Source organism: Plectropomus leopardus, chromosome 17 (genome assembly GCF_026936395.1).
Source record: "Plectropomus leopardus strain MGB_pleo_1.0 chromosome 17, ASM2693639v1, whole genome shotgun sequence".
Lineage (NCBI taxonomy): Eukaryota > Metazoa > Chordata > Actinopteri > Perciformes > Serranidae > Plectropomus > Plectropomus leopardus.
In genome coordinates, this window is record NC_142192.1 from 9039910 (window position 1) to 9057340 (window position 17431).

At 38.5% G+C, this 17431-nt stretch overlaps 1 protein-coding gene across 3 annotated transcripts in view; it reads left to right on the top strand.

The window, feature by feature from the left end:
* The window catches only part of csmd3b (CUB and Sushi multiple domains 3b), a 463214-nt gene that overhangs the window by 111651 nt on the left and 334132 nt on the right, over nt 1-17431 (top strand). The gene's annotated exons all lie outside the window — the stretch shown is intronic.

Here is a 17431-nt window from a genome sequence, read left to right on the forward strand (position 1 = left end):
ATACATATATACATATACATATACATAGGAATACATCTTTAAATGAGCAAATCAGAATTAGTCACTTTAAAATATTAATGTAACTGCTATTTTCCTGTTTCTTCTGTTGCCATTTTGCATGTTTGTTGAAACACGATGTACCGTGGCTGCCTCCAAAGAGCTGCTGCTCAGTGGACAGCTGAGAGACTATGCTGGAAACGGATCGAAAATGTCAATAAAATAAATAATGTTCCTGACATCAAAATATTTTGTAACGTTTCGAAAGAATAAAGAACACATACATCAGTTGGTGTTAGCCATTCATCCTGTCCTCTGTCCTCCTCCCTCTGCTGGGGTGATTCACTGCCTGCAGGTACCACTGTTAGAGGGACGAGGGGCAGGTTTATTTCAACCTGCAACCAAAAGTTTACAATAATTCCCCAAATTTTAAGATATATGGCAAACTAACCTTAACAGTTAGACTACAGACATACATTAAGTGCTTTGGCCATTGCGTGTGCATATTTGTTATTAACTATTTGCTGAGCCGTGCTGTACTTACCTTAACTCTGTTGAAATAATATTTTTTATAAATGGTAACATGTTAATACTTGCTGAACATGTAAATTAATAAAGCATTGGCTTTCACCATAGATTAGATAAATAAGGGATGTAACTATGTGATGTCCCCCATTGGTTTGGGGACTACCAATTTTATATTCGTTCCTTGTGACAGACAAGCTCTGCTTTCCTGGTCTGGTGAAGATTTGCATGAAGTTCAACATTAAACAGCTGTTCCTCGTCACCTCAGTTGCTTTCACCGTGTCACCGTGCATTGCTGTAGCCAATGTCTTCCTGTGTCACAAGTTGCCATTTGACATGACTGGCTTCCTGTCACTCGCTGATGTTTTGTTTAGTAAATGTGAACACATGGTTAAAGTCACAGCCCATAAATTGTTAGAGTAGAAGACTTGAGTGGGCCAACAAGTAGACCTCAGAGAATATAACAGCTTTCTGGGAATATATAATGAGTGAAAGCCAAGGGAGCGCCTGGAAGTTTTTGGGCATGGATGGATAGATATATGAAATTGCCAGAACTCAACGATGGCAGAAACAGTACATGTCTCTCTTTGCCAGACTTTCAGGATTAAAATAGGAAATTACCAGATTGAGGATTTGATCCTGCTGGTGTGTGGGACTGAATACATGTTGCTTATAGTCAAAAGCTCAAATGCTAATTTGTCAGTGCTGTCAACATGCAAAATAAATTCAAAAGGCAGTGTCATTTGGTAATTGTAACAAAAAGTGGGTCACGGAATTCAGAAATAAAGTCATAATGTGGTTTTGGAGAATGATGAATCAATTCACAGGAAACAAGGGAGCGTCTCAGATGAATAATTGAGAGCAATTCAAAGACTTTGAATACACCACTTACTGAAACCCTACATTTAGACTCTTTGTGAAAAACACCAACCTTCCCACCCAGACCTGAAAATCTGGTCTTATTTAAAAATGCATAACCAAGGGGATGTGCTTCGATGAGGAGGTATCTGCCGTTTCTGCTAGAAAAGCACGAGGAAATAAAATCTTTTCACACATTCAGGACACATGCAGGATTCATGTAGAGTATATAAGGGTAGTAAAGTTTATGGTGCATATACTCCACCATTATTCTGAATCTAATGGTAAAAAGAGCAGTGGATATTGTAGCTGTAACCATATCTTTATTTTTTGCCATGGGGATCAGCAGGCCATTATTATTATTATTATTATTTTGTTTTTCCGCACCTTTCTTTCATTCCTTCATGTGTGAGCCCTTCCTATCCCAACATATTACTAATGCTGTGTCCATGTAAAGTGGGAATATCTATTACTGTGAGTAGACCTTAGGTTCCATTATAACTACTGTCTTTAGCAGTGCACCTTTAAGATGTAAATTTATGTTTTGCAGCAAGAAATTGCAAAGTTAGGTGGGCAAAAACACTCACTGGAGTTATGTCAGGTCACTGTATGAATATTTGATCAATGCAATTTGTCAATCTGTCTGTTCCATCCAGTGGCTATATTTGTTTTGTGCCAGCAAATCTGTTCCTAAACCATTTACCAAAGTAAAACTAGGTTTGTGTGGATGCATGTCAACAGAGTGACCGTGTTCGATCTAGATAATCTCAGACTTTAATCACTAGAAATGAGGTTAGGATGTTAAATGTGCTTTATTTGTGGTTTTAGTGAGATTCAGAGGCAGACTGTCATGGCCATGTGGACAATTTATATTGAACAAGACTTGACAGAAATAGATAACCTTTTGATATTAGAATCTTTATATGACAATTAGTTTAAAAGTTGTGATGGGAGTCATGCACCTATTGTTGTTTGTTGTTCACACTTTTTCTCCAACTATTATGTCTTTCAGAATATTAGCCAGGGGCATGGTTGAAGTTTTTACAACAACATGGGGCTGGTAGTGTTTCCAACGTGAAGGGATGAAAAACCATTATTTAAAACACCATTCTCAAAAGTTAAAGGCTATTGCAGTTTAAGTACATTTCTTACACTTCTTTTTTTAATAAATAAGTAAGAAATATATAAAAATATTTTTATGTTATGTTAACATGCTTTTAATACTTTCAACAAGTTACAAACAAACAAAAGATGACTATTATGTTAGAGTAGACAAACTAACAAAAGAGGTACTGTGTTGTAGAGCTGTATGGAGCAATGCTGGAGAAACAGATAGTGTAAACGCCTAAGACCCGTTTCACACAGCACGCATCAAAAGTGTGTGACTTTAGCCTTGCTGAGCAGCAGCATGTTTAATGCTTGAGTTGTTCACTCATGCAGCGTTGTTGCAACGTTGCCACTGCGTCGCAGATATCAGAACTGTATTTCCGTATTTATCAGCACAAATTCCACTCTTTGATTAAGTTGTGCAAACTCCTGCACAGCCCACAACACCGTCCTGTAAATGTTTCAAAATAAAATGCCTTGTATCAGCAACTGATGGGATTCTGTCCAAAGAGACGCTGTCAGAGGGCTTTTGTTTTGAAGGGAAACAGGGAAGTTAGAGTAAAACAGAGGTCTTTCTATTTCCTCATCTCTGTGACAGAGAGAGACTTTTAAACTGCAGTAAAAAGGTGGTACATAGTCAATATGATCATAGAAAACGTGTTCACTGTCTACTTCTGCTGACAAACGCGGGCGTAGCGCGTGAAAAAATCGGCGAGCCACCGTTTCTCAAGATGTGCTACAGCTGACGCGCCTGTTTATCAGCGGCTATATAGCTTTACAGTCTCGATTCCTCGCAGACTTGGCGTGATGGCAGTGAATACGTCATGGTATGTACAACTGAAGTCCGTAAGTCCGGAGGGTGGAAATTTGGACGCAGCCATCCTATAGTAGGTGCGAACATCACAAGCATGATACACGCTGCAGTTTGGCGGGGTTGAAGTCACGCACTTCTGACGCGCGCTGTGTGAAACGTCCCTAAGACTAAGCGGCATCAACTGAAAAAAAAAACCCAAAAAAACCAAAAAACTTAAAAAACCCTAAAACTCAAAGAATGTAAGAGGAGATGCCACTTTTTGAAATGTCTTCGTTTTTTTGTTTATGGTTCAATAAAGTCATTATTTACTTAATGTAGAAATGTCTTGAAAGACAAATTTTCCGAGTTCCCCTGAACGTCGCATCGCTTTGCTGCTGATGAACTCAGCAGATTCAGGTGCGAAAGACTCCCCACCACAAGAGGATGGATAACGCTTTCTGTGTGGACTAAATAACTCTAGTAAGTACTATTATAAAGAACAAATTCCACCTTATGTTTGTGTAATCAACAATTTTCTTGTCATACTTATGAAACTGTAAGCCAAAATTGGGTAACTGTTGTAATTATAGTAAAGTGCTGTTGCCTGTAACGTGGCTAGCCACTATATTAATATTTGCTCACTTTACAGTTAGCTAGCCGCCTGGCTATCTGAATCTGAGGGGTTAAACACAAGTTGTTTGTCCTTATTTGATCGCGAAAGCATGTTTGCTGGTTTGATGTTGACCAGCAAGTTTAAAACCACGTTATATAGGCCTATAGGCAAGCCTGCATAATGAAAGGCCACTGAGGTTTCCTCTATAGCTTCCTTTTTGTGTCTTGCTTGCTGATTAAAACGAAAGACGTCATTTTTAAAGCAGTTTGGTTGTTGGTATGATGTTACTTATTTGGGGTATTAATTTATGTTGTGTTATGCCACACCTGTGGAAGGGTAAGAATAGGTGAGGAAAACAGCGGGCCTGAAGGCTTATGTTGTCAGGCGTCACCGAAGCAGCTCCGTGATGGGAGTGTAAGCTGGAAGTTTTGGGGCTGGTGGAGGGACTGAAACAGGGGCATCCGTCTTTAGGCAGGTCAGCCAGAGAGCGACGGAGGCTACAGGGGAGGAAAGCAGCACTGTAGGAGAGGTGAGAGGCTGTGGTGGAGGTATTCAGATCATTTACCTAAGTAAAGTACTACAACCACACTATGAAAATACTGTTTTATAGGCATTGAAAATGTTACTTGAGTAAAAGTAAGTAGGCCTCAGTATTATCAGGAAAATGTATTTAAAAGTACCCAATGGAGAAAAATCTCCAGATTATAAGGAAAAACACACTCTAAATATACTCAAAGTAATTTAAAAAATAGTAGAAAAAAACACTCACCGCCAAAAATCTAAATCATTGAAAAAAGGGGCAAAAACCACTTCACTCAAAAGAATTTACAAAACAAGAAATGAAAGAAAAAAAAAATAGTATTATTATTTTTAATCTAAATAGCTGGCAATTAATTTTTCATTAATCAACTGATTTATAAGTCGACTCATTGCTGCAGCTGTACTTGTATAGACTGTTTAATAATTTAATTTATAACAAAACATCATATTTTATAAACTATGTTTAATGCAAAAATCTTATTTGTAAAGTGACTAAATGTGTCAGACAAATGTTGCGAAAGTGAAAAGTACATATTACTGGCATAAAAGTATAAAGTTTGCATAAAAAGAAAATACTCAAGTAAAGAACAAGTACCTCAAATCCATACTTAGGTACAATACTTAAGTAAATGTGCTCAGTTACATTCCACCACTGGCGAGAGGGCAAAGTGTCAGGGCCCTGACAGCCTGCAGTGTTACTCTTGATAAAACAGTGTGATGTTTGTCTTTACCCTACAGTGAGAGAAGCGTTTTTTTAAAGTTTATAGTCGTGGTGATTAGGTTGACCAGCTGTGAATTATCGCAACTCTTAAGGGTAGTGTTGATTAGGTGTGGTAAAGCACTTCTGCTGCTCTCTGGAGGATTTGCGCAGCTGGTCTGAAATCCTTGTTATATTGTGTTTTATGCTGTTATCCTAATTACTACATAATTTTTTGAAAGGCCAATGCATTAGTCCCAACCAGCTAAGATAACCACATTATAACATGGTAAATCCTTCTATGAAATAGCATTTTAAGTAGTGTCTCTCGGGACTGACTCCCACACGTTTGGCATGACATGCTTTTGTGCTCTATGCCACGCTGTCAAGCTCCCTTAATGAATCCGACAACATAATGTATATGGCCATTGATGGGGCTTTGCATTCTGATAGTACTACCACTAACAGTGTATATTTCTCTGCATGATCAGATGTAATTCGTTTTTAGAAAGGTTAGATGACCACTGTGAACCTGGAAATAATTTATTGCTAAGCTTCTTTTTTTTTTGACTGCCTTAAGTTTTTATACATTTTTTTAACCTTTTTTGTAACCGTAAGTAGAAATAATATTGCCATTGCTTTTAACTATGACCTCTGTCACTATGACTCCAGGTGTTTTTGCTAACACACAGAAAGAGGAGAACGAAAGAACGCATGGAGAGTAGCAGATGAGAGATAGAGGACGGAAGTCCAAATGTGGAGAGGTGTCCAGAGGAAAAGGCAAGAAGAGGATAATGGATGAGCAAACAGAGGAAGTCCCAGAGGAAAGGAAAGATGCTCAGGTACCCAATAGAGCAACAGCACAGTAGCTTTCTTGGCAAACTATAAATAGTACAGATGTATAGAATGTGGGAAAAACATAATACATAATCCAAATAATTTATGAAGTTTTGATACTGAAATGCCTCGCAGCCTCTACACAATATATAGTCCATTGAAGGTTCGCCACAGAAAAGAGGGGGAAGGAGCGGAGAGGGAAATCACCACATTGCTTTTGATCTCCTGCTTGTGAATCTTTTTGAAATTTAAAGTCTGTAAATTTGTGTGTAGACGAGCATGCACAGCAATTACAGCCCATGATTTGAAAATCCTGCCAGTGTGGCTGATGTTTACATCCTCAGTCTTAGATGACACATGGGTCACACTCACATTCGATGTGAGTGATGTGTGGACCCAAATATGGCCACACACTTTGTTTTTCATTTTTGACACAGTTTTTAAAAGTCAGTGTGTTCACTTACAGTGGGGCTGTGTCTGTGAGAATTATAGTTTTATCTGCAGAAAGCCTTTCAAGATAATAAACTCAAGCTTTGACACAGCTTTGCCCTGTTACAAGCTATTTGTAAACTGAATATGTTTACGCATAGCTGGATCTGCTTTATAGGTTTATGTGCTTGATTTGAATTCGGTATGCACAATATTGTTTTTCCCACCTAATTTTAGCGAGCATCAAGTGTCTTCTGTAATGGAATCAACAACATGTTATGCACGTGCTAATGTCCCACCAGCAGATGGAGACATAAAATACAAAGCTTTTTAGTGTATGTGATAATCATTCATTGTGTAAAATAAGTAAAATACATCAAACTGAGGGTTGATGTTTTGTAAATGTTCACTTTTGTCAAAAAGGTGCTGTATTAGCAAAAATCAGTATGTTGGCCAATTCTGATATTTCATTTTAAAGCCAATATTGGCCAGTACCAATACGTGTCGATATTATCATGCATCCCTAATTTGAATCCATCAGTTTTTGTTTTGGTCAGTCACTGATGCAGCTATGTTGCGCAGTACATGTCTTGTGTCTTTGATGCATTAAAATCCAAATAGAGGCAGTACACTCAAAATTGGTCTGTCTAGGGGAAGCAGCCTGTTATTGTCCTCGATAATGCTACATTGTGAACAATGAAACTGTGTTGAAATCATAGAAATAAACAAAAGAAACCTCGCTTTTATCAGTCACCATTTTCTTACCATCTGCACATCGATCTTTCACTGAGGAGATCCTGTGTTGGAGAAACCAAATTAGATACTGAGTTGAGATACTGGAAAAAAATAGATAGCTAAATATGTCACGGTATGTTGCTTTAAACATAAATTAAGATATTGTTAAAAATATTCTGATTGGGTAAAATGTTTGAGAGACCAGAAGGGGAAGTAGTTAAACACTATAGTTTGTTTTAATGGCGTGGTGGTGCAGTAGTTAGCTTTGTTCCCTCTCAGTAAGAGGGTTCTGGGTTCTAATCCTTCGTCTTCTCCTGGCTTGCACCCGTCTGTGTTGCGTTTGCATGATGTCCCAGAGCCAGCCTGGGTTTTCCCCCGGGCTCTCCCACAGTCTAAAGACATGCAGCTTAGGTTATTGTCCACTCTAAATGGCCTGTAGGTGAGAATGCCAGCATTGTTGGTTGTCTTTATGAGTCAGCTCTGTAAAAGTCAGGGGACCTGTACAGGGTATGTCACGCCTCATGCTGGGATTGGCTGCAGCCCCCTCATGACCCTGAATAGCTTTCGCGTAATGGATGGCCTCAGATTTTATTGGGACCCACTCAGTTTCTTTAGGACTCACTCAAATGGTGACCTGAGTCCTGGTGCCTCACTATATTTAGTGGCTGTCAGCTGGTTATGATCAATGGAAAATAGTGACAGTATTCATACATGCTCAGTTTGTGTAAGCATACTATGTGTGTCACAAAAGGCAGGACGAGTTAAATCTCTATACTTTTATTTGGTTTTTATATACTGGCTAGTTTATTCCCTTTTTCCTGCTCCTGTCCTGACCCAGTTTGTATCTGCAGTCCTCTACAGCACCAATTTTACACCTGGCTAAGTCACACCCACAATCCCCCCTAAACACATGGAGAGACATGCACAGAGCAGAAAGACACACACACACACACACACATACAGATAAACATGCACCTGCTACACACTGGAGGAAAATGTGCACAATCACGAAGGCCGTGGGAAACAGCAGTGTGTGATTGGTGTGAAAATAAGCAAATACGGTCTTTGATGTTAGGACAATATTCCCGAGTACACTTTTTTTTGGAAGAAAGCAAGAGGTGTATATGTAGATATATATGTGTGTGTGTGTGAGTGAGTGAGTGGTTTGTGAGTGTGAACCGAGGTGTGTTTACCCCTGAGGTAGTGGTATTTCATCTCTTCCTGCATCAGTTCTGCCCTGTAGGGGGTAAAAGGTGTGTGTGTGTGTATGTGTGTGTATGTGTGTGTATGTGTGTGTATATGTGTGTGTGTGTGTGTGTGTGTGTGTGTGTGTGAGAGAGAGTTAGGAGATCCAAATAGCTTTGCTCAGGTTAAAAAGACAGGAAGGAAGAGAAAAAGAACACTTCTTTTCTTTTTGTGGCCTTTTTTCAGGGCTTTTCTCCCTGCAAGCTCCTGTGTATGAAGCTCAGACCAGTGTTTCTTGCTTCAAAATCAGAATTACTTTTTATTTGCTAGCGCGCAGAATTTTTCGTAGTTACTTTGTTGGGAATTAAACATGCAGTGGTTCAAACATAATTAACTGACTGCTGTAAGAACACAGTGTGACATCCGGTGTCAAGGGAATTGCACAGGAGCGAAATCTTAATTCACAACTATGCAATAAAGTCAGTACATGAGAGTGATCATATGCATATAGTATCTACACAAGATAAAATTATCTATCCCCTCTTAGATATCATGTAAATTAAAATAATTAATAGAAAATTGTGAAACTGTACCAGACCACTGCAGACCACTGTGTGAGACCCACACACAGCACAGCACCGGTTGTTTTTTTTTCCACCTGTCTTTTTGCACCAAACCTTTTTTTTTGTAGTGGCACATCATGGCATTTCCCAGCTATTTTTCCGCACCAAACCTTTTTTTTTTTTTACTTACTGAAACATTGCAGCGTGTCCCATCAGTGTTTGAACCACTGAACCTAGGTGATTTTTGCCAACTTGTCCCTGCTTTATTAGGGGCTTTTGTGCCACCAAACAAGGGTTTTTTAAGCCAAACTATGATCTTTTCATAACCATAGTGCTTGCATTAAATTATTACAGAGTTCTTCTGTACTTGCCGAAAAAAGAAAAAAAAAGTGAGCATAACAATGTAAATTCTCTCCAAACAAAGAAAGTGCTATTGCAAATTCATTAATTGAACATCAGGATTCAATAAACCTATTGAACCATAAACTTAAAGTTCACATGAGAAAAATCAGCTATCTCTCTGTGGCTGCCATGTGCACGCAGACTGTTTACCAGTGCTCCCGCAGCAGCAGTCTCATGATAGACGGAGGGAAAGAGAAAGAGAGAGGGACAGCGGGGCAAGGAGGCACAATGCGAAGCAATGCACTTCATGCAGCTGTACAATAAACTGAGATTTTCCCAATTTAATTAGTAAAATAATATCTCTCTCTCTATCGCTATAAGTCTTGATCAAACAGGAGCAGTAGCAAGTTTGATCGAATACTGACATCCAAATGAGTACTTGGGTACTCATACCCATCCCCAAATCACACCTTAAGAACAGTTTCAACATATAAAAAAAAGAAGAAGAAGAAATGCAACATTTATGTGGTTTACAGATACATACAATGCAAATATTTTTCTCTGGCAAATAAGTTGGTGGACTTGCTTTGATTTGTGCATAATTGCTAAGCTTTGCACAGTGTTCAGGGAAATGCTGTGGGTGTGAGTGTGTGCTTCGTAGAAGGATGCTTTCATTAAAAGTTGCAAAGATATTTTCAGCCATTTAAGAAATCAGTAATGTTTCTATTTAATGTGAATGCAGTGCTGTGAAAAGGGCACATGGCATTAGATTTGTGGCTCTGCAGGGAGGGCTGATGACAGACACACTTTTTTCTTGAATGTGTTTTTTCCCACTTTAATAATTTTCTAAATGCAATTTCTTTATGCAACTTTTTGCCTGCTTTTTATGTCAAATTACAGAGACAAAGCAGAGAAGCCAGAGAGAGAGAAAAAAAGTTGAAATATAATTTCCTGATGGATTTAGCTCATCCGTCATAACTCACTGTCTTCGAATTACACAATTTCTGTGTTTCTAATGTTTCCTTTCTCTTAATCTCTGTCTGTATCTCTGAACTTTGGCTTTCAAGTCATCATCACCCCTGTCTTCATGGAGTCACTTGTATCATCTCTCTTTCTCGCAATCTGTCTCAGTCTTTCTGTCAATGTCTCCCTTTCTCTGAATGATTGTAATTCACTCTTTCATCTCTCTGTTTCTTAATTGCTGTCTCTCAACCCCTCTCTGTGTCTCTTTTTTCACAATATTAATTCAACCCTTCCCAACCCATCTGTTTCTCTCTCAATTCTTCCTATAAATGTCATTAATTCAGTACTGATAACCAGCTCTGTTCTTTTCAGCTCAGCCTGGCACAGATTATAATTATAATCATTACAATAACTTTAACAGTGCGGTACAATATCCAGGAGTCAAATCCCCCGGTGAAATATCTCTCTTGAGTCTTTGGAGCTCCTGTTCTTTGTGTCATATTGTGGCCACTGTTTCCCATAGAGATTATGTCTGCATGCATTTAATACACCTGAGGCTTGTGTTAATTGATTTTTTCCCCCTCATTTTCTTTGAGTGGTCTATTCAGTCTTATGAGAGAAAAGGTACGCTGCTTCACATCATGTGCAATTACTTATCCATTACAAGGAGCAAATTTAAATGCTAACAACCTATCAGTGCTTGATGAAGGCAAAACTTTTACTTCAGACACTGCCATTTGAACAATACCATGAGTTTGTTCATATCTGTTTATTTTAATCGACCTTAAGTTTTAATCAAACACATAAGCAGATAAATCAACCAAGAAAACTCCATACTCCCACTGAAAATACTGCAATTACTTTTTAGTAAAATCAGACAAATGTGAACAATTTGATCTCAAACTTAGATGATGATCAAAACTCAAAATAACTTGTGAATGTAGTACTTTGCAGGAAAAAAGCTAACCACAAGGTCCTTGTAAGTCTTTGAGATGCCTTTTAAAGCTCCAAAATATGCTAGATACTTCTTTATTGGCAAACAAATGTCTCCAATAAGAATGAACTTTTACATTAAAAAAAAACAACTTTTACTTGGAAACATACAGATGCTTTACTTAAGCAATGACATTATCTTTGCAGCAATGATAGTGAGTATTGTGAATATTCTGTACTACAGACTGTGGAAACTTGTAGGACATATGATATGTTTGTATTGTTTTTCTCTATTAGTGGGTGTAAAAAAATATGCCTATAAATAAGTCATAACTTTGAGGGGTGTTTTTCTTCCAACGGTTTCTAAAAATATTTTGTGAGACTGCTAACTTCGTATTTCTACAGTTACTTTTTTTTTGGCAATACAACCACCCACTTGGAAGTACAAGGATGAGCACCCACCTTTCTCCGTTCATAAATATTCATAGGTGACTTTACATAAAATGAGAAAGGCACGCACAAACACTTATGGGAGTTGGCACTTGTTGTGAAACCTTTAGCTTGTCATTGCAAATTTGAGTGTGGCAATAAACAAGGCAGTTGTGAGTGTGTGTGTGGGGTAAGAAGTAGTGCTTTCCAAAAAAAAAAAATAAAAAAAAGGTGAAGCTCTGGGTCATAATCTATTCATAGTTTTCTTGGCAGCAACAATGTATGCCTTTATGATTAAAGCAGCAACACTTTAGCAAATCTTTGGGCACTGTTACAGCATCAGCACCTAACAAGCATTTTTGTGCAGTACAACTTAAATGTATGTCTAGATTATACTGACAAAGGTGTCATTACTCTGAGTTTGTAAATGTATTTGTGACATTTGGTTGTTGCCTTGTATTAGGCCTTTTGCTCTTGTCAGTGTCCGACTGGACTGTTGATACTCCAAATAAATGGTGTTTGGTTCTGTGTGTGAGACCTGATAAGTTGTGCATTGCCCTGGTGAGACCCTCTTAGCCCTGGTCATGGCTGGATCGTCTTAACCCTGTTTGTTTTGGATAGCAGGCTAATGAGAACCAGGGGGGCGTAACAAGTCCGCCAATATACCTTGGATGACTTTCCTGTCTGTTAATATTGACAGTCTGGTGTGTATATGTGTGTGTTTGTGCGTGTGTGAAGTTCCAGTAATCCCAGTGGTTAAGCTGGTAATCCCCTCAAGCTGCCCATTAGCCCCTTGACACACACAGACAGGCACACACATACAGCTCCCCTAGGGCAGTCACCCAGGTGTCAGGCAGACTGTTCCTGAGGGAGGGATCGCTATGATCAGCCACAGAGCTGGCCCACTGCCCCTGGAGGGAGGAATAGAGACACTGCCTGGCAATACATACAGATTAAAGAGAGGAAGACAAAGACAGAGAGGGAGATGGCAAAAAAAAGGAAGGGGAATGGGGAGAGAGGCCAGATTGGGACGACTGGAGGGAAGAGGAAGGGAGAGAACAAACCAAGAAAAAACAGACCAAGAAAAAAAAAACTAGGATTAAAAGAAAAAGGAGAAGTTGTTTCTCTGTGACATTCTGCTCACTGAACTGGCCTCTGCATTGAATGTTATCTAGAGAATTTGAAGCTTTGGGATACTTTCCCCTTCAGTATTTGACAACAACACCAGATTTCTACTACGCTTGGATGTTTTTTGGGTTTTTTTTTTTGTCTCGTACAGAGCATTTTTTTTCCCCATTTCTGTGTATCCCCTGTTGTTGTTTCTGTCTCTGAAATGGCATCGGCTGATTTGTGCAGCAGTGTTTCCTTTGAGTTAGGATCCTCAAACAGATGATTCACCTGAGCCACAAATGGACTTTCTGAAAAACACAGTGCCTTTGGGGAAATGATGTCTTTGTTGTTGAAATGCCTCTTTCCCTTACTGAAGTTGATGTGATAATCAGTGTTTGGACTCTTGTGGCCCTTCAAACCTGTAAAAAGCCTCTCATGGTTTCAAATGTATGCTTGTCAGTGATAAAATAAGCCCCCATCATTATTTCTGTTAAACACACGTTTTTTTAAGGTGTGTGGCATTTGTTCAGACAACGTCTTGCTGGAGTCTCGTAGCCACCCACTGTCCCTCTGGAGTTTAGTAGTGAACTGTGTGGGCTGGATGAAACATGCTTCTCTCATTATATGAAGACAACCACACTGAAGCTCTACTATTGTGAGTCATTCAGTTTGAACACTGAATCCATCAGTTCTCTACATTGACGTGGGGAGGTAGAGGAATTGTTCCCTTTAGTATGTCACATAACACAAACAGCAAGACACAACAACAATGAGTCATTCACGCTGTGGGTACGTTGTTTCTATTTTCCACACACGTCTTTTCTGTCTTCACTGCCACTTCTAGGCAAAATGTTAGAAGTTGGTGTCCTCACTTGGTTCTGCACACCTGCACTATTAACATTCTGTCTCTGTCGTTTCATTAACATCTTTTTATACATATCTGCATTGTCTTGTACAAATCTGGTGCTATTTTTTCTGCATTACAGTGCAGAGGAGTTGTATAGACCAGATAATTCTTGAGCTCAAATTTTACAGAAAAAGCTGGTGTACTTAAATAATTTAATAAACAGACAATATTTTGTATATTTGTATTCAGCCACTTGTTATATAGAGTTTTATTCTAGCCAAAGACCTAGGCGAATTTTATGGGAGGTAATTTCACTTAACTAGCATTCCTTTAGCCAGAAATTCAAGAAGTATTTGGCAATAATCACCTGTTGGTTTTTGTGACTGAAAGTGGTGCCATTAAAAAACTGAAAAAGAGCTAGCTAAAAGACACCCTTTATCAAAAGACTATCGTTGTTTCATGCCACAAAACACACAATCTACTTTGACTGAGAAAAATACCCTGTCTTTCCATCAGGGGTTTTAGCTGTCTCATTTCTTTGGTCTATTATGCACTGTCTCAAGCTATGAGATGCTTTTGAAGGTAAATTCTTGAGCTGGTTTGTGTCATCCTGTCTTTATTCTGTGTAACTGATTGTTGGACTCACCGGGCTAATGTGACTAAAAGGTTGGAAAGTATTAAACTTCCCCAGAGGCTCAGATTCAGCGCTGATCGAGGTAATTGGTTGTCCATCGCCCTGTCTTACTGTACAACACTGACAGTCATTACCCATCCATGACTCAATCACATTTTGGCTTAGGTATGTTAGAAATACTGCACATAAGCACTAAAGGCACAGTATGTGTGTGGCTTCAGGTATCATTTTAAAACTTATGATACCAGCCCCAATACCAGTTCTCTTAAAGTCCTACTGATACCAAAAGAATACTTTATTCCATATGCTTTTTCTACTTTTTTTATACCCAGCATGTGAATGGAACCTTTTAGTTGAGTAAAAGCCCACCAGACACCACATGCGTGTCGTTTAGCCTTACTTTTGAATGTGTTAAAGGCATCTTGGTATGCTAAATTGCCAACTCTGTCAAATATATCCCAATTGCCCTTACCTCATCACAAACTTTGGTTTAGCTGCTGCTACAAAGTGGGACAATTACCAGTCAAATTAAATCAAAGAATGCTTGTGCAGAGATTGGCTACGAGCAAAACCTGTAACATTTGACTGGAGAATTAATACTACTAGGTACTATGTTATTTCAGTGAAACGCATCGAGTAGCACTACGCAGCCCTAGCTTTGAACATTCGGTGAGACCACTAATGCAGATTTAACACATATTAATGTGTCAGAGTATTACAATCTGAAAACTTTATTTAAAAAAAAAAAAAAGATTTTTAGAGCTCATGTTTAAGACAGGACTAGACATGTAATTTTTGGTAGGTAACAGCCAAGAAAAGGTTAAAAAAAGCTTGATTCGGCATTCAAGAAATATAGCTTGGGGTGTGTCACCTTTCACCTTATGCTTTTATTTGGTATTGTTTTGTGTAAATTCACGTGAGTCAGCTAATTTGCAAAATAAGCGATTTGCAGATTTAACTTTGACCCATTCAGTGAAACAACCATTGCAGATTTAACTAATGTTATTGTCCCAGTCTGCATGGACTATTAGAGTATGACAATGTGAAAACTTTATTTTAAAAAAAGTTAATCTTCAGAGCTTATATCTGAGATAAGACTAGACTTGTAATTCTTTATAGGGAACTGTCAGCAACAACTATTATGTATTGTTCTGTGGAAACTGAAATGAGCCTCCTATTTTGCCTTCGATTTCATCAGGGTTATCTCGGAAGTGGCTTGAGGCTTCAAATCTTAAGTAAAAAGCCTGCATTACAAATTATGATGGCCTGGAATTTGAAAGACATGGGCATTTACCGAGCAGTGAGGGTGTAAGAAAAGATTTCTTTTTTGAAAATGCATTAATGAAAATGTAGGACCTAGAGGGTGTTTTGTGGGTTTTTTTTAAACCTCACAAGTGCTTCAACTCATACTATTCTAAATGAAATACATTAATTTCAAGATGTGAGACAGTCCAACCTGTCTTGAAAAAACAAGTTGTTTGTAAACCTCATAGCAGAGTTAGCGCTAGAGTGTCAATCTCATATAAAGTGACCAATAAAGACATTATGACATAAGAATCGCAGCAAGTGGTGCTGAACACACAGCTTTATTTTCACTCATAGCCACAGTGCACAGTAACGGTAACGGATACATAAAGTATGTCTCAACATCGTCATCCTCATCTTAACCTGATAGACAGTACACATTTAGCAGCACTCCGTCAGCTTCTGTGATTCCATCATAGTAAAACATTTTACTTCCTTTGAAACTACTTTTAAAGTAGCTCTTTGGGTTAATTGCTTGTATGTGCACATAAAAACATGTACATGGACATGTTTAAAGATTTCATGTAGGGTCTTGTAACTTTTTCAATCTTCACCCTGGAGGAAGAATCAAGAGAATAGAGCAGAGACAGACAAACATAAGGAGACTTAAAGGCCCGGAGACAGAGAGTGAGAACAATAGTGTTTCTTTCTGCTCTATTGCTCTCTCCATTATCCTTCAAGACAGAAATACAAGAATTCCATTAAAAGACCATGTAGTGACCTTAACACACATGCACATGTGTGAGCACACACAGTGTTGATGTATCAATTAATCACTGTCTGTCACTTGACCATTATAGCCTGTGTATCCTCACTGAACCATGGGAATTATATACAGTGTGCGTGTGTGTATAAAATGTCATTCTACTTTATAATGACCATTGTTGTTCCCAACTCTTAAAATGTTGTAAGCCCCAGCAGACCCTCTAATAGGTCATTTTTGTGTGGTTTTGTGTGCGTACACATGTGTGTCCCAAGTCATTAGTATGCACTGCTGTGTACTTGCCTTGTGTTATTAAACATTAAAACTAGATGACAGAATTTGGCCTGAGCTCTGGGGCTAAAACTAATACAGTGGGTACACACTCGGGGAAACACACACAGACACAGTGGCAAGCTCAAGACACACACACAAAAAAGGCATTTAAATGACCATTTGAGGCTAAAGCCAATTTAGAGTTGGTTCTTAGTAGCAATTTTGAATGAAGAATGTCATTTATTTTCACACAATGGCGCATTAAAGTCACTGACTCTGGTCGGCCCATTGCTTTTGATGTCATGGTCTGCAGAGGAATTGAAGAAAATCACTGGCTTTGTGCCGGATAGGCTACCCGTTTCACTTACTATTTTGTGAGGATAAAGTCTTATTTATTTAGTCTGCTACAGTACATGCAAATGTGTTAACTCACATTGTATGGTCAAGAGTTAATACCTATACCTATATGCGTTTACATGCCATAAATATTACTGCTTTTATTTTGTGCTATGTTTATGGGATTTGTAATTATAAAAAGCTCCCCCAAAGCCAGGCCCAAGAATAACAGGACTTTAAGGTCGGATGATTTTATGAATAGAAGCTATATTTTCTGGTTCACTGCTCTAAGCAACACTATGGAACAAAGTCCATTTGGATATTAAAACTAACAAACACCCCATCTGTCCACAACTTCAGTGTATGGTATTAAACATAGAGTGAAATGGGAGTTGAGCAAGAAGCAGAGGGCCATATTTTAACCTGAGTGTGGAGTTTTAAACGGTTTGCTTTGAGCCATCCATTTTACTCTAGTGATGCTTTCTGCAGACAGACTAGTCTAGTGTCAGTCCATCTCTAAGGCTTATAATTTATGATACTGAACAGAGGACGTCATGCACGACTTTATTTTCTGTCTGAGTATGGCCATTAAATCCTACTATTTAGATTTTTATACGCATACCTATATTAGAATTAGAACTACATAACAGAGAACAATTCTATCTGTCTATCTGTCT